The sequence below is a fragment of the Polypterus senegalus genome, chromosome 4 (genome assembly GCF_016835505.1).
Source record: "Polypterus senegalus isolate Bchr_013 chromosome 4, ASM1683550v1, whole genome shotgun sequence".
Classification (NCBI taxonomy): domain Eukaryota; kingdom Metazoa; phylum Chordata; class Cladistia; order Polypteriformes; family Polypteridae; genus Polypterus; species Polypterus senegalus.
In genome coordinates, this window is record NC_053157.1 from 12,116,950 (window position 1) to 12,140,426 (window position 23,477).

Here is a 23,477-nt window from a genome sequence, read left to right on the forward strand (position 1 = left end):
CATTGTTAGATTGCTAAGGATTTGTAATTTTTTTATGATCTTAAAAACCTCTCAAAAATCTAAATTTAATATAATTAATATTATAACATTCACCTTCATCTATTTTTATTAACAAATACATTTTGCACTTAAAACTTACGTGCTCTGGTTACTAAGGGGTGGTGATGGGATCACTGGGGCTTTAATCATCACTGTTTAAGTCTTCTATATTTAAAACAGCTTATATTTGAGTAAACCATTACAAAAAATAATTAGTAACCTGTGAATTGAAATGTGAATTTCCCCTTGGGATTAACAAAGTATCTATCTACTGTATCTAACCTATTTTGTTTTGATTATGTGCTAAATCTTGCCTTATGACCTTTACAGGACGTATACTGTCACTCTGTATATTTTAAAACACATTTTTCCTGTTGCTATCCCGTTACGATGCACGGGTATTCAGCTAGTACAGTATATTTCAAAAACGACTGTGTGTTTTCTTCACTTTAGACTCGTGCTGCATTCCATTTAAAGTGGGAATTCGAAATTTCCAAGTTCTTAGTCGTAGTTTTAAGTCAGATTTCCAACTCAGAAAATTGGGACTGGTCTATCAAGCTCAGAGTTCGGATCATCACGTCAATCGAAAATGGCGACATACTCTGTGAACTTCAGTGAAAGCTGAAGTATTATACTGTTTATTAGCACTTCTATCTATTTGAGTCTCACTAAATCAGTTGTACACAGTACTACTGTACAAACTCTATCCGTAGACATGTTGCTACAATTCTTGGATAAACGAAATATCATGTAATGTGGCGTTATCAGCTGCTATTTGTTCTCCTGGAGCAAGTACAAAAAAGATCAACCTGGTTGTGAAGTAATTATCACCTCTGATATATGACTTCTGAGGTAAATAGAACACAGGATAATTCTTGTAGCTTATGGTATACACATTTAAATAGCAGAAAGGAAGAACATCAATTTCCACTTACACTAAAAACAAATTCCGCCGATATCAATCAAGAGCCCTAAAAATGCTAGATAGCCAAATACTTTACATTATAGAGAAATAGCAAGACAAACAAAATTCACAATAAAAAGCTCAAATCACAACATACAGTACAGTGCATTCAGAAAGTATTTAGTTCCATTCACTTTTTTCACATTTTGTTATTTTAAAGCCTTAAACTAAAATTAATTAAATTTCTTTACCCTCGTCAAGTAACACACAGTACCAAAAATTGCAAAAAAAAGTGAAAACAGGATTTTAGAAATGTTTACAATTTATTAAAAAACTAGCCGTGCACCACGACTCAGTTCGCATATTAGTGAAAAAGGACACTGAGGAGGGCCCTGCCAAGCTTTCCACTCCTGACGTCACGCTTACCAGTGGCCCACAGCCTCTGTCACGGATTAGAGCGAATATATCACTCCTTCAAGCGAACTATGATTCTTAGCACAATGAGAGAAGTCGTAAAATCAACCAGAATGTTCAAGCAAATTCTAGAAAAAAGCCTGATCTAAACCCGTTTAGTTCTCTTGTTCGCTAGCTAAGCGATGTAAGGTATGCCCCAAGGCTGGCACGTGAGTGAGGAGGGCCCTGACCCATTTCTCTTGGCCCACTGCGTGTCTCACAGATTCGCGCAAATAAATTGGTAGAGCAAGCGAACTATAATACTTAGTGTGATGAGAGAAGTCGCAAAATCAAGTGGAATGTTTAACCAAATTATAGAAAAAAAAAACGACTAAATTCGTTAAGTAGTTCTCTCGTTCACTAGCTAAGTGGAGGTAAGGAACATACCCCGAGGCTGGTGCATGACTGAAGAGGTCCCCACTCCATTCCCCTTGGCCTGCTGCGTGTCTCTCAGATTCGCGCAAATAAATTGGTAGCACAAGCGAACTATGATACTTGCCATGATGAGAGAAGTCGCAAAATCAACCAAAATATTTAAGCAAATTATAAAAAAAAACCTGATCTAAATTTGTTTAGTTCTCTCATTTGTTGGTAAGCGGAGGTAAGGAACATGCCCCGAGGTTGGTGCGTGAGTAAGGAGGGCCTCACCCCCCTCCCTTCGGTCCGCTGCATGTCCCTCAGATTTGCACAAATAAATCAGTACCACATGCAAACTATGATACTTAGTACAATGAGAGGAGGCACAAAATCAACCAGAATGTTCAAGCAAACTACAGAAAAAAAAATCTAAATCTGTTAAGTAGTTCTCTTGTGAAAAGCGGACAGACATATGGACAGATGTATAATTTTATATACATATATATATATACACACAGTACACCCCTCACATTTTTGTAAATATTGTATTATATCTTTTCATGGGACAACACTGAAGATATGACACTTTGATCCAATGTAAAGTAGTCAGTGTACAGCTTGTATCACAGTGTAAATTTGCTGTCCCCTCAAAATAACTCAACACACCGGCATTAATGTCCAAACCGCTGGCAACAAAAGTGAGTGCACACCTAAGTGAAAAATGGCCAAATTGTGCCCAATTAGCCATTTTCCCTCCCCGGTGTCATGTGACTTGTTGGTGTTACAAGGTCTCAGGTGTGTTAAATTTGGTGTTATCACCCTCACACTCTCATACTGGTCACTGGAAGTTCAACATGGCACCTAATGACAAAGACCTCTACGAGGATCTGAAAAAAAGAATTGTTGCTCTACATAAAGTTGGCCGAGGGTATAAGAAGATTGCCAACACCCTGAAACTGATCTGCAGCACGGTGGCCAAGACCATACAGTGACAGGTTTAACAGGACAGGTTCCACTCAGAACAGGCCTCGCCACAGTCGACCACAGAAGTTGAGTGCACGTGCTCAGTGTCATATCCAGAGGTTGTCTTTTGAAAATAGACGTATGAGTGCTGCCAGCATTGCTGCAGAGGTTGAAGGGGTGGGGGGACAGCCTGTCAGTGCTCAAACCATATGCCCGCCGAACACTGCATCAAATTGGTCTGCGTAGCTGTCGTCCCAGAAGGAAGCCTCTTCTACAGATAATGCACAAGGAAGCCCTCAAACTGTTTGCTGAAGACAAGCAGACTAAGGACATGGATTACTGGAACCATATCCTGTGGTCTGATGAGACCAAGATAAACGTATTTGGTTCAGATGGTGTCAAGCATGTGTGGTGGCAAACAGGTGAGGAGCACAAAGACAAGTGTGTCTTTAATACAGTCAAGCATGGTGGTGGGAGTTTCATGGTTTGGGGTTGCATGAGTGCTGACAGCACGGGGAGGCTACAGTTCTTTGAGGAAACCATGAATGCCAACATGTACTGCAACATACTGAAACAGAGCATGATCCCCTCCCTTCAGAAACAGGGCCGCAGGGCAGTATGCCAACATGATAACAACCCCAAACACACCTCCAAGAAGACCACTGAGGGTAAAGGTGCTGGACTGGCCAAGCATGTCTCCAGACCTAAACCCTATTGAGCAACTGTGGGGCATCCTCAAACGGAAGGTAAAGGAGCGCAAGGTTTTTAACCTCCACCAGCTCAGTGTTGTCCCATGAAAAGATATAATAAAATATTTACAAAAATGTGAGGGGTGTACTCACTTTTGTGAGATACTGTATGTATCTGTATGTATGTATATATCTATCTAGATAGATAGATAGATAGATAGATAGATAGATAGATAGATAGATAGATAGATAGATAGATAGATAGATAGATAGATAGATAGATAGATAACTGAAATATGACTTTTGGACAAGCATTTGGCTCAGGCGCATCCCATTCTATTGATCATTGCTGTGATGTTTCTACACCTTCTTTGGAGGTCAATTCAACTGACTGGACATGATTAGGCAAGGCACACACTCGTCTACAGAAAGTTACACAAGTGAGCAAAAACTAAGCCATGAGGTCGAAGGACCTGTCTGAACAGCTGAAAGACAGGACTGAGTGTGCACTAGCGAGGGAGGTGACCAAGAAACTGATGGACACTCTGACTGAGCTCAAGAAAACCATGTGTGAAAAACATTCACAAGGACAACCATCACTGCAACACTGTAGAATGGCCAGATGAAAGCCTCATAAGGACTCTCAGACTGTGAGAGACTGGTCCACCAAGATTGAACTGTGTATCCTCAAGGTGACGTATCATGTGTGGAGAACACCGGGCAGTGCTGTCCTGTGCAATATCATTCCAGTAGTGAAGCAAGGTGGTGACAGAATCTTGCTGTGTGATTGTATACCAGGGGTCTGCAGAGTCAGTCATGGAGGGCTGTAGTGGCTATAGCTTTTTTTTTTCAACCTAATTACTAAATTAGTAACCAATCCTCGCTAATAACAGACCTTGTTTAATTTTACAGCGTGTTTGTGTTTTCATTCTGCCACGTCAAGTTATTATTATGTTGCAAACTTTTTCCTTTTCAAGGATGTCATCTAAATAATTCACAGCCTGAAGCAAAATGAGTATTTGTCTGTCATTTACTTTCTTCTCTTCAATTTTCTCCCAAATATTTTTTACAAACCAGATGTTTCCATTTACACCTCTGTGTATTTATTGTAATTTGCATCTTTGTCAATTGCAGTTGTTTAAGACTACAACAAGCAATTAAAGGTGGGCAATCATAACAAGCAAGGTAATTTAAAATGAAGCATAAAAATACTGCTTTTGCAATAATTGGTTTCTAACCCTTCTGCCACTATGGCCCTGACCTTGCAAGTCCCTATGTATATACTGTTGTGTGGAAAATGCTGAAAATACATATTGTTAAAATTTGGGATTATAATCCCTGGTACAGGCTTTTTGCCAATGACATTGTGTTGTGTAGCACCAGAAAAGACGATAGGAAGCTGGAAGAATGGAAAATGCCTTTGGAAGATAGAGGACTGAAAATTAATACGAAGAAGATGACAGAGTATATGATGTGTAATGATGATGAGGATTCAGAAGCTAGCCTGCAGGGAGAGCTTTTGAAGAGTGGAGAAGTTTAAATATCTAGGATCAGTGGAAGCTGGAGATGGAAAACCAGATGCAGAGATATCCCATAGTGCAGTGTGGAAGGAACAATTAGATAATAATAATAATACATTTTATTTATATAGCACCTTTCCCATGCTCAAGGCACTTACAGAATATAAGAAAGAACGGCAGGGTATACAGTATATAGCATTGTACAAACCAAATAAATAAATAAAGAAGATTAAGACAGTAAATTCAGAGAAAGCCTAACAGACAACAGAATTGATGGTCTAGCACACACACACACAGGTTACATGAGCATCTTGACAGAGAGGTAAACTGAGTGAAGGGTAATAAAGTCAAGTAGAGCTAAAAGCCTTCCTGAACAGATAAGTTTTGAGTTGTTTTTTAAAAGAATTCATGGAGTCAGCTGAAGGCCCTGCTGTCACCCATGGGGTGTAGATTAGTGTGGGGCACAACAAGATTGCCAGAATCAGAGGACCTTAGTGGGCAGACAGGCACATAATGATGGAGAAGGTCACTGATGTAGTTTGGCGCGAGGTTATTTAAGGCTTTGTAGGTTATTAGTAGGATTTGATATTCGATTCTGTAAGACACAGGGAGCCAGTGAAGATGGAGCAGGATGGGTGTGATGTGCTCACTGCTGCTGGTTCGAGTGAGGACTCTTGCAGCTGAGTTTTGAATAAGATGGAGCTGTGATATAAGATTAGAAGGGGCGCCTGCCAGTAGGGAATTACAATAATCAATGCGGGATGTGATAAAAGCAGGGACAAGTTTCTCAGCATTAGAACAGGAGAGGAAGGAGCGAACACGGGATATGTTACGGAGGTGAAAGTAAGAAAGTTTCTTAATGTGATTTATGTGGGCGGAGTAAGAAAGGGAGGAATCAAAAATGACACCAAGATTCTTTGCAGTAGAGGCAGGTCTGATGAGATCATCGCCAAGATTGACTGGGAAGGAGCTCATTTTATTAAGTTACATTTTAGTCCCAATTTGCAGGAGTTCAGTTTTGTTGCAGTTTAATTTTAAAGAGTTCTGCTCCATCCAGGTTTTAATTTCACTAAGGCAGGTTGTGATCTGAGAAAGCTCTGATGAAGTTCCACTTTTAACATTGAAGTAGAGTTGAGTATAGTCTGCATAAAAATGATGGCCCAGTCCATAGCTGCGAATAATATGGCCAAGGGGAAGTATATAAATACAAAAGAGAAGAGGGCCGAGGACAGAGCCCTGAGGAACTCCTTGTGTGACTGGAGATGAGCTGGATCTGCTGTTGCCAAGACTAACAAACTCTTGCCTATCAGTCAGATAGGACTTGAACCACTGGAGGGCAGTGCCAGAGATTCCCAGCATGGTCTCCATTCTGGACAGTAGAATGTCTTGTCTGACAGTGTCAAATGCTGCACTGAGGTCTAACAGAATTAATATGCTGGTTTGTCCAGAGTCTGCTGCCATAAGCAAATCACTGGTTAGATGTAGGTATCGGGAGGACTGTGTGATCAAAGAATTAAGGTGAAGCGTAAAGATAAGGTTTTTAAGACAGTGGTAAGACCAGCAATGGTGTATGGAGCTCAGGCATGGACAGTAAAGAGAGTGTGGAACAAGAAGATGTAAGTGGAAGAAATGAGAATGTTGAGACGGATGTATGAAGTTACAAACATAGGACAGAATAAGAAATGAGAAAATCAGAGGGTACCACAAAAGTGGAAGAAATATCTAAAAAAGTAAAAGAAAGTAGGTTGAAGTGGTGTGAACATGTGATAAGGGTGAGCAAAAGAGTGAAGGGAATGGAAGTACAGGGGAAGAGAAAGCGAGGGAAGCCAAAGTTGAGCGGAATGGACAAAGTAAAAGAAGATCTGAAGGGAAAGGGCTTAACTGGGAAGAAGTGGCAGGACCAGGCTGTATGGAGAAGGTTGATCAAGAACATCGACACCACATAGAAGTAGGAATAACTGAAGAGGAAGAAGAAAAGAAGTTATATTTGAAAATCTCTTGTGGAGTTCATGAAATCGGTAACAAACATGACTAACATATCTTTGCAGATCAAACAACATATTTCCTACTGTTATCTTAACTAATTAAATGGGTAAATTTCCAGTTTATTTAAATAAAATAAATGGTTGTAATGGATTTGTGTATGAAAGCCAATAAAATTACGTAATTCCCTTTGTTTATTCATGCAGTCTTAAAATATGGCTCAACAGCTATTCATTCATCCATTATCCAACCCGCCATATCCTAACTACAGGGTCAAGGGGGTCTGCTGGAGCCAATCCCAGCCAACACTGGGCGCAAGGCAGGAAACAAACCCTGGGCAGGGTGCCAGCCCACCACAGCTATTCATTAATTTCTTAAATCGGTTTTATTCAATTTTAGGTTTGCAGACAACACAACTATTGGATTTGGATCAGGCACAACACAACATCAACCCTGAACAAAGGATGGGTATTTTCCATGACCTCTTATTTAAAATCAGTTATGATTAATTTGGGATGAGGATGGAAATACTCGTACAGTATCATAATTAAATATGCTTGTTTTTGCACAGTAGACACCTTAAATCCTTTGAGGACTCAGCATCCTGGATGCAGATCTTGCAACCATTTGCTATCAGTATGCATTTTATGCCCAATGATAGCACGGATGTTTCTGCCATTCCCACTATACCTAAAGATGTGCAGGCAATGTTAAGTGTTGATTTTGTATGGTGAGGGGTGCTGGATGGAGAACACCACTTCAAGAGAGACCCACCGAATCAACAAACTAATTAAAAAGGCCGGCTTAGATACGGAATGCCCTGTGGATCTGTTGAAGGCAGCAGTGCAGCAGAGAATGAAGACAAAACTGAGTGCCATTAAGAACAATGCTGAACGCACTCTCTCAATTATATTAACATTGAGTTCTTTCAGCCAATGAATTATTCAGCAGAAGTGTGTCAAGAAACTCTGCTGGGACTCATTTATACCTAAGGCAACATGCTTGCATAATGTCTCACTGTCACTGGGACTGCTCTTTCTATTTTTAGCCAAATCAGAAGTTTTCCTTCTTTTTAGTCATTCTGGTGTGTATTTGAGAGGCGGCTTGTTATTTGTCAAATATAACATTTATTTATTTAGGTTCTGTTAAAAGCCAAATTTCCTCCTGGGGCCAAATAAAGTTTTTGTTCTGGCTAGCTATCTATCTCTCTTTTCTTAGTATATGTGTGTGTGAGAGGATGCCCTCTGATGAATCGGCGTCTGTTCCTGCCTTGCACTGGGTGCTGCTGGGATGAGCAATAGCACTCGGTGACCATGGCATGTTCTTTCCTGCCATTTTCTTACCAAAAGAAAGAGAAATCTTTCTTTGCCACAGTTCATTCTTTACATTTCTATCTCAAACACTTTATTGTATCCATGGAAACTAATAACCTAAACTATCTCCTCATCAACTTCGACAAACAAAGGATTCGGGTATCACTTTAGAAAATCTCTTACTGTACTGTCAGAGCAGTCCAGCAAATAAAAAATCAATTACATTTCTGCGCATTGTTCCAGGTTGTATAGTAACATAATAAACAGAAGATTACAGCTAATCTATTAGAGGATTCTGTTCAGGATCCACTACCCATCAACGTGCCTGCTGCTGACATGACTTTGTGACACACAGAAATGCAGCCACTGCTCACACTCATCAATGAGGCATTTACATTCATGGAGGTTGCTAATGTTCACTAATCCACCAGTTCTGGAACAATCCCTGTGTGCCCCTTATTTGGATTAAGCAGGTTGGAGAGTGTTAAGGGAATCCAATAACTTATTTTCTTTGTTGACACATCCATTATCCTATTATAACTGTTAACTGTCTTACTATATGCACACCTGAATAGAAGTGATGCTATAACAGAAGTTTGGGGTTGCACTGGAGAGCAGCATGGGTGTCACTAGAGGGAACTGCATTGGTTATAAAAAGTACATCATAAGCCAGTGACTTGAACATGAAGGCTTCAGAAGGCTACAATGAGTCCCATGGGATCTTCTTTGCCCAGGCCAACAACAGCCGAGGATAGGAAAATGCACAGGCTCGTCATTAAAAGGAGTCTGACAGATAACTGCGCTTGCTCTTAATAACCAAGATGACCTCTGTATCATAATCTGGGGAGCTATATAGTTCATGTTAATGAATGTGATTTGTTTGCCAGTGTGCATCTAATTGAGAGGTCTTCATCATTTACAGAAAACAGCAAACCATTGCTATTCTATTCAAACTACTACCATATTGAATACTAGTGTGACTAGCAAGATTTCTGAATATTGTAATTGTAATAAATTTTAGCAGCTTAGGTCAAAAATTGTGTTTGTCTGCACAAATGGATTCAATGCCAGGGCTAATTCTTTCCTACCTGCTACTCTGGGCCTCGTGTCTGAGCCTGTGATGTTTCAGCTGGCAGAGAGTAATAATGAACAAACAGTGGATTGGGTTAAGCACATACTGTAAATAGAGTTTCATGTTGAGGTTGCCTTTGCCATAACCAATAAATTTGATGGATGAATGTAGTGTAGGCAAAGCAACTTTCCCATGTAAGTATGAAGTGTGGTCAAACAAAGAAACAAACAAACAGAAAAACAAAGTCCATTCATCTTTTTAAACCACTTTGTTCAACCTAGAAATTTCTGGAGCCAAAGCTAATCCCCACAGCACAAACAAACCCAAACACAAAACTATTCCATTACATGGCCTACTCAAAAAGGCTATTTGCCCTAACAGTCACGTCTGCAGTACTTAGGGACAATTTCTGGTTATCAAAGCAGTGGGTCCAGATGGAGTGTCACCACGACTGCTGAAGGCCGGTGCGTTGGAGCTGGGGAGTCATCTACAGGGCATCTTCAACCTGAGCCTGGAACAGGGGAGAGTCCCGAGGCTTTGTAAAACACCTTGCCCTTGCATCACCCCAGTCCCAAAGGTATCACATCCTGATGAGCTGAATGACTTCCGGCTTGTCACTCTGACGTCACATGTGATGAAGACCATGGAGTGGCTCTTGCTTCACCACCTGAGGCCACAGGTCCACCATGCCCTCGACCCTTTGCAGTTCACATACCAGGAGCGGAGGATGCCATCATCTATATGCTACACTGATCCCTCATACCTGGTGGCATGAATCGTGGACTATGTTACAGACAGAACTCAGTATGTGCGTCTCGGGAACTGCAGGTCTGACATTGTGGTCAGCAACACAGGGGCACCGCAGGGGACTGGACTTTCTCCGGTCCTGTTCAGCCTATATAATCAGGCTTCCTATACAACTCGGGAGTCCTGCCACATGCAAAAGTTCGCGGACGACACTGCTGTCATGTGCTGCATCAGGAGTGGGCAGGAGGAGGAGTATAGGGACCTAATCAAGGACTTTGTTAAATGGTGCGACTCAAACCACTTACACCTGAACACCAGCAAAACCAAGGAGCTGGTGGTGGATTTTAGGAGGACCAGGCCCCTCATGGACCCCGTGATCATCAAAGGTGACTGTGTGCAGAGGGTACAGACCTATAAATACCTGAGAGTGCAGCTGGATGATAAATTGGACTGGACTGCCAATGCCGATGCTCTGTGCAAGAGAGGACAGAGCCGACTATACTTCCTTAGAAGACTGGCGTCCTTCAACATCTGCAGTAAGATGCTGCAGATGTTCTACCAGACGGTTATGGCGAATGCCCTCTTCTAAGCGGTGGTGTGCTGGGGAAGCAGCATATGGAAGAGGGACGCCTCACGCCTGGACAAACTGGTGAGGAAGGCAGGCTCTATTGTAGGCACGGAGCTGGACAGTTTGACATCTGTGGCAGAGCGACGGGCGCTGAGCAGGCTCCTGTCAATCATGGAGAATCCACTGCATCCACTGAACAGGATCATCTCCAGACAGAGGAGCAGCTTCAGCGACAGACTGCTGTCACCTTCCTGCTCCACTGACAGACTGAGGAGACCCCACACTATGCGACTCTTCAATTCCAACTGCAAACATTAACACTATACCATGTTATTGTCTGTTTTACCTGAATTTTTATCACTCTTTAATTTAATACTGTTTATTTTTATCAGTATGCTGCTGCTGGAGTATGTGAATTTCCCCTTGGGATTAATAAAGCATCTATTTATCTATCTATCTATCTATCTATCTTTTATGGCTGAATATTTTTCCAAAAAACCCGAGTTTTCTGAAAAGCACACAAAGCAATAGTTTGTCACATAAATCAATATAAAACGTCTGTTGTTGTGCGCAGCGCCCTGTCGCTGTGTGTTAGCCATCTCTGGGTGGGGGCAGGTCGGTGGATCAGCTGGGGACCATTCAGCTGACACCGATACCTCACTTTCATTTTAGATCTCGATTTCCAGATCACTTGTAGCAAAATCGGAGTCTGACAAGTCAGAGTCCAATTCAAAAAAATAAAATATACTCAAAATGTCCGCAGAGTGTTTCGCTTTGCGCATTCATCAGACGTCTATGCCATTCTAGACAGTGCTACACACACACACGCAGGATCTCGACGTCAAGTCAACGAGTGTAATATTTCTTCTAGCCAAGAGGGTCTACCTATAAAGCAACGGTGAGTTTTGTCAACATTTTACAGATGATTGTCACCCTCTACCTATGGATGTTGACTTCAGTTGACATCTTCCCTCAAACCCACTGCAGACAGAATTCGACATCTGCCTTGAAAGAGTTAAACTGCTGGGGTTTTAGGGACAGAACAAAAGATACCAAACAAAAGACTTGATGCTGAGAGAAAATAAAAACTTAAAATTATCCATTCAGGAGCACAGTAGGACCAGGTAACTGAAGCTTCATAATTCATTTGTAGGTTGTAACGAGTGTGTAACAGTGGAGACACACAAACAGACCACCACACCTACTCAGCTCCATGTTTGAGAAGTACGTCTATCTGCTAGGATATCTTTTTGTCATTTCAACTATTGCATTACTATACTGCTCAAAAAGATTAAAGGAACACTTTTGAATCAGAGTATATCATCAAGTCAATGAAACGTCTGGGCTATTGATCTGGTCAGTTAAGTAGCAGAGGGGCTTGTTAATCAGTTTCAGCTGCTGTGGTGTTCATGAAATTAACAACAGGTACAGTAGAGGGGTAACAATGAGACAACCCCCAAAACAGGAATGAATGGTTTAACAGGAGGAGGGAGGCCAATGACATTTTTCCCTCCTCATCTGTTTTTTCACTCATTTTGCATTTGGCTACAGTCAGTGTCACTATTGGAAGCATGAGGCCATACCTGGACCCCACAGAGTTTGGTTGCACAGGTAGTCCAACTTCTCCAGGATAGCACATCAATATGTGCCATTGCCAGAAGGTTTGCTGTGTCTCCCAGCACAGACTCAAGGGCATGGAGGAGATTCCAGGAGACAGGCAATTACTCTAGGAGAGCTGGACAGGGCCCTTTGTAGAAGGTCCTTAACCCATCAGCAGGACCCACCGCTATCTGCTCCTTTGGCCAAGGAGGAACAGAGTGAGCAAAATGACCTCCTACATGCAGGCCACTGGTGTGAATGTCTCTAAACAATCAGAAACAGACTTCACGAGGGTGGCCTGAGGGCCCGATGTCCTCTAGTGGGCCCTGTGCTCACTACCCAACCAGCACCGTGGAGCTTGATTGGCATTTGCCATAGAATACTAGAATTGGCAGGTCCACCACTGGCGCCCTGTGCTTTTCACAGATGAGAGCAGGATCACTCTGGGCACATGTGATAGACGTGAAAGGGTCTGCAGAAGCCGTGTAGAATGTTATGCTGCCTGTAACATCGTTCAGCCTAACTGGTTTGATGGTGGGTCAGTGATGGTCTGGGGAGGCATATCCATATAAGGATGCAAAGACCTCTACAGGCTAGTCAACAGCACACTGCCATTAGGTATCGGGATGAAATCCTTGGACCCATTGTCAGACCCTATGCTGGTGTAGTGGTTCCTGGGTTCCTCCTGGTGCACGATGATGCCCGGCCTCATGTGGAGCGAAAGTATGCAGGCAGTTCCTGGAGGATTAAGGAACTGATACCATTGACTGTCCCCCACGCTCACTTGCCTGACCTCAATCCAATAGAACACCTCTGGGTGTGACATTATGTTTGGGTCCATCCATCAGACTTACCAGGAGCTCAGTGATGGTCCAGATCTGGGAGAAGATCCCCCAGGACACCATCTGTCATCTCATTAGGACGTTGTCAGGCATGTTTAGAAGCACGTGGGGGCCATACAAACTGCTGGGTATGATTTAGAGTTGCTGCAATGAAATTTCAGCAAAATGGATGAGCCTGCCAGCTGCATCATTTTTTCAGTTTGATTTTCAGGGTGTCTTTGAATTCAGCCCTCTGTAGGTTGATCATTTTCATTTCCATCAAACGATGTGGCTGCCATCCTTTCGTTCCTAACACATTACCATATCAGTAGAGATTTTTTTTTTTCCCCCATTGAGATATGATGCATTTTCAAAGTCTTCCTTTCACTTTTCTGAGCAGTTTATATGGCACCGCAGTAGCAAACAGTGTTTAGATAAGCATTGTGGTCTGTGTATATACAGTACTACATGTTAAAATGCTGTGACTATATTTTGTTATGGTGTGTTTACATTTCCAATTAGACACTGATGATAAGAAGGTGGATGTACTGCATTTTTTTGTGCTTCTACTGGTGTCTTTAGGTAGATATGTTGATTTGATGGTTTTAAGTACTGAAATCTGTATCTCCTGTGGCTCGTCACTATCTGCTTTCTTTACCTGCAATCCTTTTGATGGAATGTGACACATTGTTTACTTAATTTCACATTTTCATGAATATAATTTTTAACTTCTACGTGATCGTCATAATGCTGAATGGGGAGAACACACGGAACCTGCAACAACGTATCGTTCACATTTAGCATTCGCCCATTGGTGTCTTCTAATGCCAACCTATTATCTGATGTTACTGAAAGGTTTTTTGCCCTTCTAAGAGGTTACCATTATTTTTAAAATCTGAAATGTGCTCTCTGCACACATGACACATGTTTATATGTCTAAAATTTTTTATGAGACGTTTCAACTGTTGAAAGTTCATAATCAGAATCTTGCTGTCTGTCTGACTAGGCTGACAACAGCACCACGCATCTTTAAGACCACCGGCACCCACCTTGTGCGCCACTTTCATGAGGTGTTGGATTGGTCTAGAAATGTGACACTCAGTGAGCCGTCTAATTGTTTCCACCCAGTTTTAAGCACAATTCACAATTTACTGGTTGTCTCCAGACCTGTATATTACAAGTCTGGATTCAGTAAAACTACAAGAGGATTAACCAGTTCGCTTAATCAGATTTAGAAAAAAAAACTGCAAAATTAGAGCAGCACATCTGACATCTTTTGATTTCTTCTCAATGAAGCCCACTGGTCTAAGAAAGTCACTATCCTACCTGTGCCTTCAGTCATAAGAAATTGCGTTTTTTTTTTCCAACATTACAGTGCTTTATAGTATGCAGATACACAAGGAAAAAAATGCTACAACAAATAACATTTTCCATGCAAACCCAAGCAAAGCTACCACCACCAAATGTGACACAAAGTTAAGCTTTTTATTTATTTTTATTCTTGCATGAACAGCTGCTTGACAAATGCTGAGTCAAATAATTCTATCTAACGCTCTGCAGGTTGAGGTTTTCTTTTCCGCATGAAGGCACAGCTGAGAATGTGTGTTTGCTTGTGATAACTAAAAAAAAAGTAAAAAAGAGTAAGTGCTTCAATTTTCAATAAGTTGCAAATAAACATGAAGGCTAAATTGTTAGAGCTTTTAAAAATCTGGCAAAATAAATCTATGTGCCAAAACCTGCAGACACACACACAAAAATTCAGCACATGCAGCTTCTGGGAAAGAACAGTAGGCTATGAAAACTTTTAATACAGAAAGGTTTCCAGTTTTATTTTTCTGTATATGTTCATTCTACTGAGTGCACAAAGTAAATATGTATGTACTAGGGGGCATCGCTCACCCACCCCCGGGTTTGGTTAACCGGATATACAATTTTAAGAGATTGTTATTTTTATGGGAATTGTTACATATGCATTATTTTCACTTTTACTTTAAAACTTTAGTAAAAATAATATTTGGAATGAACTTTTCTTCAATATCGCATTGAATTTTGACTCCTTGTTTGGACTTACATCGTGACAACGCAACATTTAACTGCCTGTGAGTGAATATCGTTTCTCTCTAATAAATAAAACAACTTTTTGAATGTTTGTCTCTGCTCTTTCTTCTTCACTTAGTCATTGACGTGTCATCTAGAATGTATAAAATTATTGTCCCGATAAAATATATACTCAGCAAAAAAAGAAACGTCCCTTTTCAGGATTGTGTATTTCAACAATAATGTTTTAAAAATCCAAATAACTTTACAGATCTTCATTGTAAAGGGTTTAAACAATGTTTTCCATGCATGTTCAATTAACCATAATCAATTAATTAACATGCACCTGTGGAATATTCGTTTACGACCTTAACAGCTTACAGAAAGTAGGCATTTAAGGTCACAGTTCTAAAAACGCAGGACACTAAAGAGACTTGTCTACCGACTGTGAAAGATGCCCAGGGTCCCTGCTCATCTGCGTGAACGTGCATTAGGCATGCTGCAGGGAGGCAATGAGGACTGCTGATGTGGCTAGGGCAATAAATTGCCATGTCCGCACTGTGAGACGCCTAAGACAGCGCTACAGGGAGACAGGAAGGACAGCTGATCATAGTCGCAGTGGAAGACCACGTGTAACAACACCTGCACAGGATCGGTACATCCGAATATCACACCTGCGTGACAGGTACAGGATGGCCACAACAACTGCCCGAGTCACACCAGGAACACACAATCCCTCCATCAGTGCTCAGACTGTCCGCAATAGGCTGAGAGAGGCTGGACTGAGGACTTGTAGGCCTGTTGTAAGACAGGTCCTTACCAGACATCACCAGCAACAACGCCGCCTATGGGCACAAACCCACCTTCGCTGCACCAGACAGGAGTGGCAAAAAGTGCTCTTCACTGATGAGTCACGGTTTTGTCTCACCAGGGGTGATGGATGGATTTGTGTTTATCGTCGAAGGAATTGAGCACGTCTGGGACCTGTTGGATCGCAGGGTGAGGGCTAGGGCCATTCCCCCCAGAAATGTCCAGGAACTTGCAGGTGCCTTGGTGGAAGAGTGGGGTAACATCTCACAGCAAGAACTGACAAATCTGGTCCAGTCCATGAGGAGGAGATGCACTGCAGTACTTCAAGCAGCTGGTGGCCACACCAGATACTGACTGGTACTTTTGATTTTGAGCCTCCCTTCATTCAGGGACACATTGTGAAACATTTTTAGTTTATGTCTTATGGTGTTGACTCTTTTAGTGTTCATACAAATATTTACACATTAAGTTTACTGAAAGTAAAAACAGTTGAAAGTCAGAGGACATTTCTTTTTTTGCTGAGTATATAAGACCTGAGTGTGCAGGAAGTGTGTCTGACCAAACCATTCACACGACTGAGGTTAGATGACCGTGGTCTTGTTTGAAAATACAGTTGACACCCCTGCGAAGTCGCGGTTCAGAGTTTGCAGCCTCAGTCATTTGTGGATTTTTCCTTAGAAACTAATAATTGTTAGAGGAAACCGCAAATATCCTCCGAAATTTTTATGGCTTTTTTCGTGGCAATACTGTACTGTAGAGAGAACACAAAGCAACTGTTGAGAAAACATCAACTTGGATGGTGAAAGTAGCCAATATAATTTGAAACTGCAACTCCCAGCAGTCCCTGCAGTGGCTCTGATTGGTCTTCTGCTGAGGGTGCTGGGGCTGTTGAGGTCAAAGGATGTCAGCGCGGCTTTTAAAAACAGGGCCGGTGACCAAAAGCAAAAAAAAAAAGTTTTTGTAATTTGTGTTTCAAGTTCCTGTCTGTCTGCCTTCTGTTGGTCTACCTGTACTTATTCATTTTGTCCTGGATCGTTTCGTGCGTCTGGATTATTTGCCATCTGCCTGTGTACATGAGGACTGTAAGTGGATTCATGGCCACTCCTGAACCCGTCCACCCATCTTCACCATTTCAGGAACTACTGATAGGACTATCTGTACATTCCCATTCAACGTGCAGATCTCTGGACTATCTATTTACATCATTACATTTCATCCGTTGCCATTTTTCATTAACTTTTTCATGATTTACTGTGTGTGTTTTGTTTGAGCTTTGTTGTATATAATGTGTCATCGCTATAAGGGGAACAGGGGTGGTAGCGTTGTTTTCTTATTTCATTTCTTTTCATTACATTCTTTATTTTCTGTTTGATTACCGGTTTGCTTTGTTTTTGTCTCTGTTTGTGAGTGCGCGCGGGTCGGGTCAAGGCTGGGTGCATCCCTGGAATCTAAATAAATAAATCACTGTCTTCTCGACGGTGTGAATTTTAGCGTGCAGCCCCTTGCAAGCAGGGGGGCTGAATGCACCCCTAGAAGACACAGACGTTCCTCAAAAAACCCCCTCTTAAAAAACGCTGATAGATTACCTTCACATTGCTCCCTTACTTGCTGGGCTTCTCGCGCCACGCTATGCTTACTTAAAAGCCTGAACAGCACCTGTCCTTTTTGGCTGATTGCTTTGTTTCTCTCTCCTCCCCCAGACATTCTCTGATCCTGTTCGGGGTTGCACTTCCCTAAGATGTTTGCCTATTCTTTAATCAATAATTAACTGCATACTGAGCTCCTTTTACTTCTGAAAGAGACATGTTTGTTTGAAGTGTTTGAATAAAGTTCCTGTCTCTACAATCTCCTGTGTTTCTGTGCAATTCTGTGACCCAAGCGTGACACCTTGCAGCATTGCAGCCTCACTGTCCCTGGGATTGAGCTGCTGCACTAGACTAGCCTGCAAGCATCAGTGCTTACCTCTGTGTGTTTGCGTGCAGCCAGTTCAAGCACAGTTGGATCAGTGATTTACTGTGAGTTTCACCCATGGCGTCAGTTGCACTTTGTACATTTTATTCCAGTAGTTTTTTAAATAGTTTTTACAGTTCATTAGCAGTGTGTAAAATGATCAGTGTTGCAGTAATTGTGATGCTCTTTTCATGAAAAAAATGTGTTCCATTAAATTTTCACTTTTTCTTTGTTAATTATGACGTTTACTTAAAGTGCAGCAAAAAACTGTTTGGTGTCCAGGGATGCATTAACCCCCAAGTATGTGGCAGTTTAAGGGTTAAAGCCCCAAGATGCTACCGAAACGAGCTACACCATCTAAGGCTTCTTGCAATGAAAACGTGCTTGCATGAATTACAGTACATATAGCAGTAACATTAGGATTTTACATTCTAGCAGTGTGGGAGACATAGCAGTACAGCAATCCCTCGCTATATTGCGCTTCGACTTTCGCGGCTTCACCCCATCGCGGATTTTAAATGTAAGCACATCTAAATATATATCACAGATTTTTTGCTGGTTCGCGGATTTCTGCAGACAATGGGTATTTTCATTTATGGTACATGCTTCCTCAGTTTGTTTGCCCAGTTGATTTCATACAAGGGACGCTATTGGTGGATGGCTTAGAATCTACCCAATCAGAGCATGTATTACATATTAAATAAAACTCCTCAATGATATACGATATGCTTCCCAGGTGGTGCTTGATTGTTTGCTTTTCTCTGTCTCTCTCACTCTCTCTGCCTGACGGAGAAGGTGTGAGCAGAGGGGCTGTTTGCACAGAGGCTGTTTGCCTAGAAGATACGGACGCTCCTCTACAAAATGCCGCTTTATCGCGGTGCTTCTGGAACGCAACCCCTGCGATCGAGGAGGGATTACTGTACAGTATACAGGTTGTGGAGGATGGCCGGCCGTTTATCCCGGCCAATACCCCCAAGCCGCCAGGTGGAGCCCTCCTTACAGCTTGGAGGTCCCCAGCAGGGCATCATGGACAATGTGGTTTTCATGCACAGCCCTGCTGGATGCCATGGGGGCCACAAGAGGGAGCTGCAGGGAGGACCGAGGACTTCTTCATGCCCTATGACCCGGAAGTTCGTCATAGGAAGAGCGACGGACTTCCGGGTTGAAGAAAAGAACTTTTACCTGACCCGGAAGTGATTGAGAATCACATGGACTGGGGATTGGGAACACTTCTGGGTCAGGAGATATAAAAGGACTGTGGGAGCTCCCAGACAGTGAGCTGAGCTGGGTGGAAGGGTGGCAACGCGTCTGGGAGCAGGAGGATTTATTGTTAGTGATTAGTGATTGTGATTTATGAGTATAGTGGTGGAGAGTGTGCTTTGTGCACTGTGTCATTTAAATAAAGTCGAATTTTGGACTTTTACCTGGTGTCTGGAGTCATGGACAGGGATTCAAGGGAGCGAGAGCGCCCCCTATCTACCACAAGGTTTACCTTTACATTCTTTATTTTTAAGTAATGTATTAAGCTGAGTTTGAAATTAAAGTGTTTTGGGGGCATATTTCGGGTTTAAACTATGAAAATTGGCATTTTTTTTTAACCACATCCAAAATTCTCGGTTTTTCACAATTCGCAGGTGCTCTTGGAACGTAACCCACGAATTTTGGGGGTATACTGTAGTTGCAAGCACAGCGTGACTTGAAAGAATCTCATGTTAAAAGTCTCGGTCTCAAAGGACTTCATACCATGCCAACATTTTTGGAATCTTTTAATTCTCACTGGCAACACAAATTAGATTATTTACAAGTCTCTGACTTAAAGTTTAAATCCAAACAATGTATTTGATCTCTTTGTGCTGTATGTAATAATTTCCGTTTGTTTGCACTAATGTGATCTTTACTATCCTTTGACACTTTCACATTTTCGTACTTTCATTATCTCTAACCTGCTCTGCATGTGTACCGCACCAACATTTTTGAATTCTTTATGACGTTCTACTTTGTCATCTACTCTCTGTCCTTTATTTCTGGATCCGGGTGTGAATTCGTCTCGTGGGACGTATAAGTGTCTCTCTGAGAAAATCACGTCTTGTCTTCTTCCAAGATTTTTTTTTATAATAGAGAGATGTATGTATGCATACACAAGTGGAGTAACTAATTGTAATGGTAGGCCAGGGCTCCTCCCATGGCTTATGTTTAATTTGCTTCTATTGTTCCTTTTGCATTATTGTTCATGATTATCCATTATATTTTACAAAATAATTATGCTGAGATATTGTACAGTACCTTTGTGTGTTTTGGTACACTTAAATTCCTTCTATTTCATGGGTGGATTCCTAAGAGTTGGGGCCACTTGTCCATTACAATTAAGGTACTGCTCCTGGACAATAAAGGCAGTCTGGGAATTAAAGTCCAGAGCGGTTTATTTTGAATATGCTCTGGAGGATTTTAGAGAGATTTGGGAGTACTATATATTTTTTGATTTTGATATCTGGCTTTCAAATATTTTCTTTTGCTTCTGTTGCATGGATTTTCCTGTGGATTTAAAATTGGACTAAATTCCTTTGGATTACCTTCCTGTTAGGCAAAAATCGTGTTTGCTCCTATAAATTATTCTGTTGTGTTTTTCATATTCTTCCAACAAATCCTTCTTTGATAACATTTTTACTGCCTTGCTTTGTACAAGCCATGTGCTGATGGTGATACCACCCCTTTTGAGGCATTTCCAATGCTTTGTTCAATAGTATATTTTTAAACTTTGATTATGAAGCTCATTTTGGCTGAAGCCAGTCACTCTAGAGCAGTGGTTCCCAAACTCGATCCTGGGGACCCACTGTGGCTGCAGGTTTTTGTTCCCACCAGATTCACAATCAGTAATAAAAATCAATAACAACTGATCTCATTTAATTAACTGGTCTTTTTTACTTGTCTCTTATTTTGCATTCAGAAAAACACAACAGTATAGTTTTTACATTTATAAGACATTTAGAAATATTTTCGACAGTTATAAATGCTTATCTAATCTATTGTTGTTTTCCTATTATTTCCCCTTTTCCTGTGCCGTTTGCTCCCTTCATTTAACCCTAATAGTGACAATTAACACCCAGCCACAGGGGATGCACAGACCAGTGTGTTTCCTCGTGCCGGTCCCAAGCCCGGATAAATGGAGAGGGTTATGTCAGGAAGGGCATCCGGTGTAAATATTTTGCCAAATCAATATGCGGACAACAATACAAATTTCCATACCAGATCGGTCGAGCCCTGGGTTAACAATGACCACCACCAGTACTGTTAGCCAGCAGGGTGCTGGCGGGCTACTGTTGGCTGAAGAAGAAGAAGAAGAAGAAGGAAAAGAATAGGGGGGAGACGTGTCCAGAGGCAGGAGGAGAGGAGGAAATTAAGGAGAGTGGAACTGTGGGTAGGAACTTTGAATGTTGGCAGTATGCCTGGTAAGGAGAGAGAGTTAGCAGATATGATGGAGAGAAGGAAGGTTGATATATTGTGTGTGCAAGAGACTAAATGGAAGAGGAGTTAGGCCAGGTGGATTGGAGGTGGATTCAAATTGTTCTATCATGGTGCGGATAGGAGGAGAAATGGAGTAGGGGCTATTCTGAAGGAACAGTGTTTTGGAGGTGAAAAGAGTGTCAGACAGAGTAATGATTATGAAGCTGGAAATTGGAGAAGTGATGATGAATGTTGTTAGTGCATATGCTCCGCAAGTTGGGTGTGTGATGGACGAGAAAGAAGATTTTTGGAGTGAGTTGGATGAAGTGATGAACAGTGTACCCAAGGGACAGAAAGTGGTGATTGGAGCGGATTTCAATGGACATGTTGGTGAAGGGAACATAGGAGACGAGGAGGTGATGGGTAGGTATGGTGTCAAGGAGAGGAATGAAGAAGGTCAAAAGATAGTGGATTTTGCCAAAAGGATGGACATGGCTGTGGTGAATACGTATTTGAATAAGAGGGAGGAACATAGGGTTATGTATGCAGAAGAGTCAATCTGAAGGAGACTGAAAACTGCAAAGTGGTAGCAGAGGAAAGTGTAGTTAATCAGCATAGGATGGTGGTCTGTAGGATGACGTTGGAGATCAAGAAGTGGAAGAGAGTAAGGGTAGAGCCAAGGATCAAATGGTGGAAGTTGAAAAAGGAAGATTGGGAGATTGAGTTTAGGGAGAAGGTGAGACAGGCACTGGGTGGTAGTGAAGAATTACCAGATAGCTGGGAAACTACAGCAGATGTAGTAAGGGAGACAGCAAAAAGGGTGCTTGGCGTGACATCTGGAGAGAGGAAACATGCTGGTGGAATGGAGAAGTACAGGAGAGTATACAGAGGAAGAGGATGGCAAAGAAGAAGTGGGAGAGTCAGAGAGATGCAGAAAGTAGACAATAGTACAAGGAGATAAGGCGCAAGGCGAAGAGAGAGGTGGCGAAGGCTAAAGAAAAGGCGTATGATGAGTTGTATGAGAGGTTGGACAGTAACACATCACCACATCCATAAACCTTCTCTTAGCCCTTCCTCTTCTCCTCTTCCCTAGCAGTTCTACCTTTAACATCCTTCTCCCAATATACCCAACATCTCTCCTTTGCACATGACCAAACCAACTCAATGTTGCCTCTCTGACTTTATCTCCCAACCGTCCAACTTGAGCTTACCTTCTAATGTATTCTCACATATTCAGTTAATTAATATTAGCAATTAAACACTACTTACATGTAAATATACACACACTTGCATGTTTAAGCACTACAGCTTTTTTGCTGTTAAAATATAAATTTACACTTAATGTATTTTTTAATTCAGTATAACAACCAGACATTTGGAATTCTTGAGGTGTAATTGTAAAATATGGATTACCATTTTAATTATGTAGTACTTCTTTCTTACCAAAACATATATAACACACAGCAACAAATAATAAACACAGTACAAATCTTTAAAAAAAGTCTATTATTTACTAAGCAGCATTTTCAAATTCATCTTTATCGTTTCTTTTTCCAATTGAAAGTGTAAGCTGCTGCACTTTAAACAAGCTTTGCTGTCCAAACTCAAGCAGTGTCCATTATAATTTAAAGGACAAAATAAAATTCTGAATTCCTTAAAGTAGTATTTTTTTGCCATTTGTCTAGCTGCACAGGATAATTTCTCCGATTACTTTTTTTTCAGTTTATTACTCTACTTTTGTTAACTTAAAGGCTAAAAGTCTGGTCGCCTCTTGTCCACTGATAAAACAAGCTTCCACTGGCTGCTGTTTGTTTATACTGCAGGAAGTTTGCTGCAAAAGAAAGAGGCGTACTGGCTCAACTACTGTACTACCTTGTGTAAAGGAGCACGACAACTAAATTACTGTAAGCTTAGAAAATCAGGGGCTGGAAATGTTGTTTTTTGTGATCTGCCTTTTTACCGATCACTGATTGAGCCTTTATTTGTGTGAAAAACTTCCAATTTTGATCGTCGGCTGATCGATCAAAGCATCCTTATTTCTACAGAAGTTGGGAATCTTTTAACCAAAGGGAAAGAATTTTTAGCCTGACATCTGGTTTCAACAAAAAAGAAAAGCTGAAACAGTAGCTAAAAGTGTATGCCTAGTAGACGTTTGTCACACCAAATACATCAATGAATGATGAAGACAGAACAAATCACAGTAAAACTCAC

The 23,477-nt window shown here is 41.5% G+C and overlaps 1 protein-coding gene across 2 annotated transcripts in view; it reads right to left on the bottom strand.

Annotated features, from left to right (window-relative positions):
* The window catches only part of gatb (glutamyl-tRNA(Gln) amidotransferase, subunit B), a 212,138-nt gene that overhangs the window by 111,538 nt on the left and 77,123 nt on the right, over positions 1 to 23,477 (bottom strand). The gene's annotated exons all lie outside the window — the stretch shown is intronic.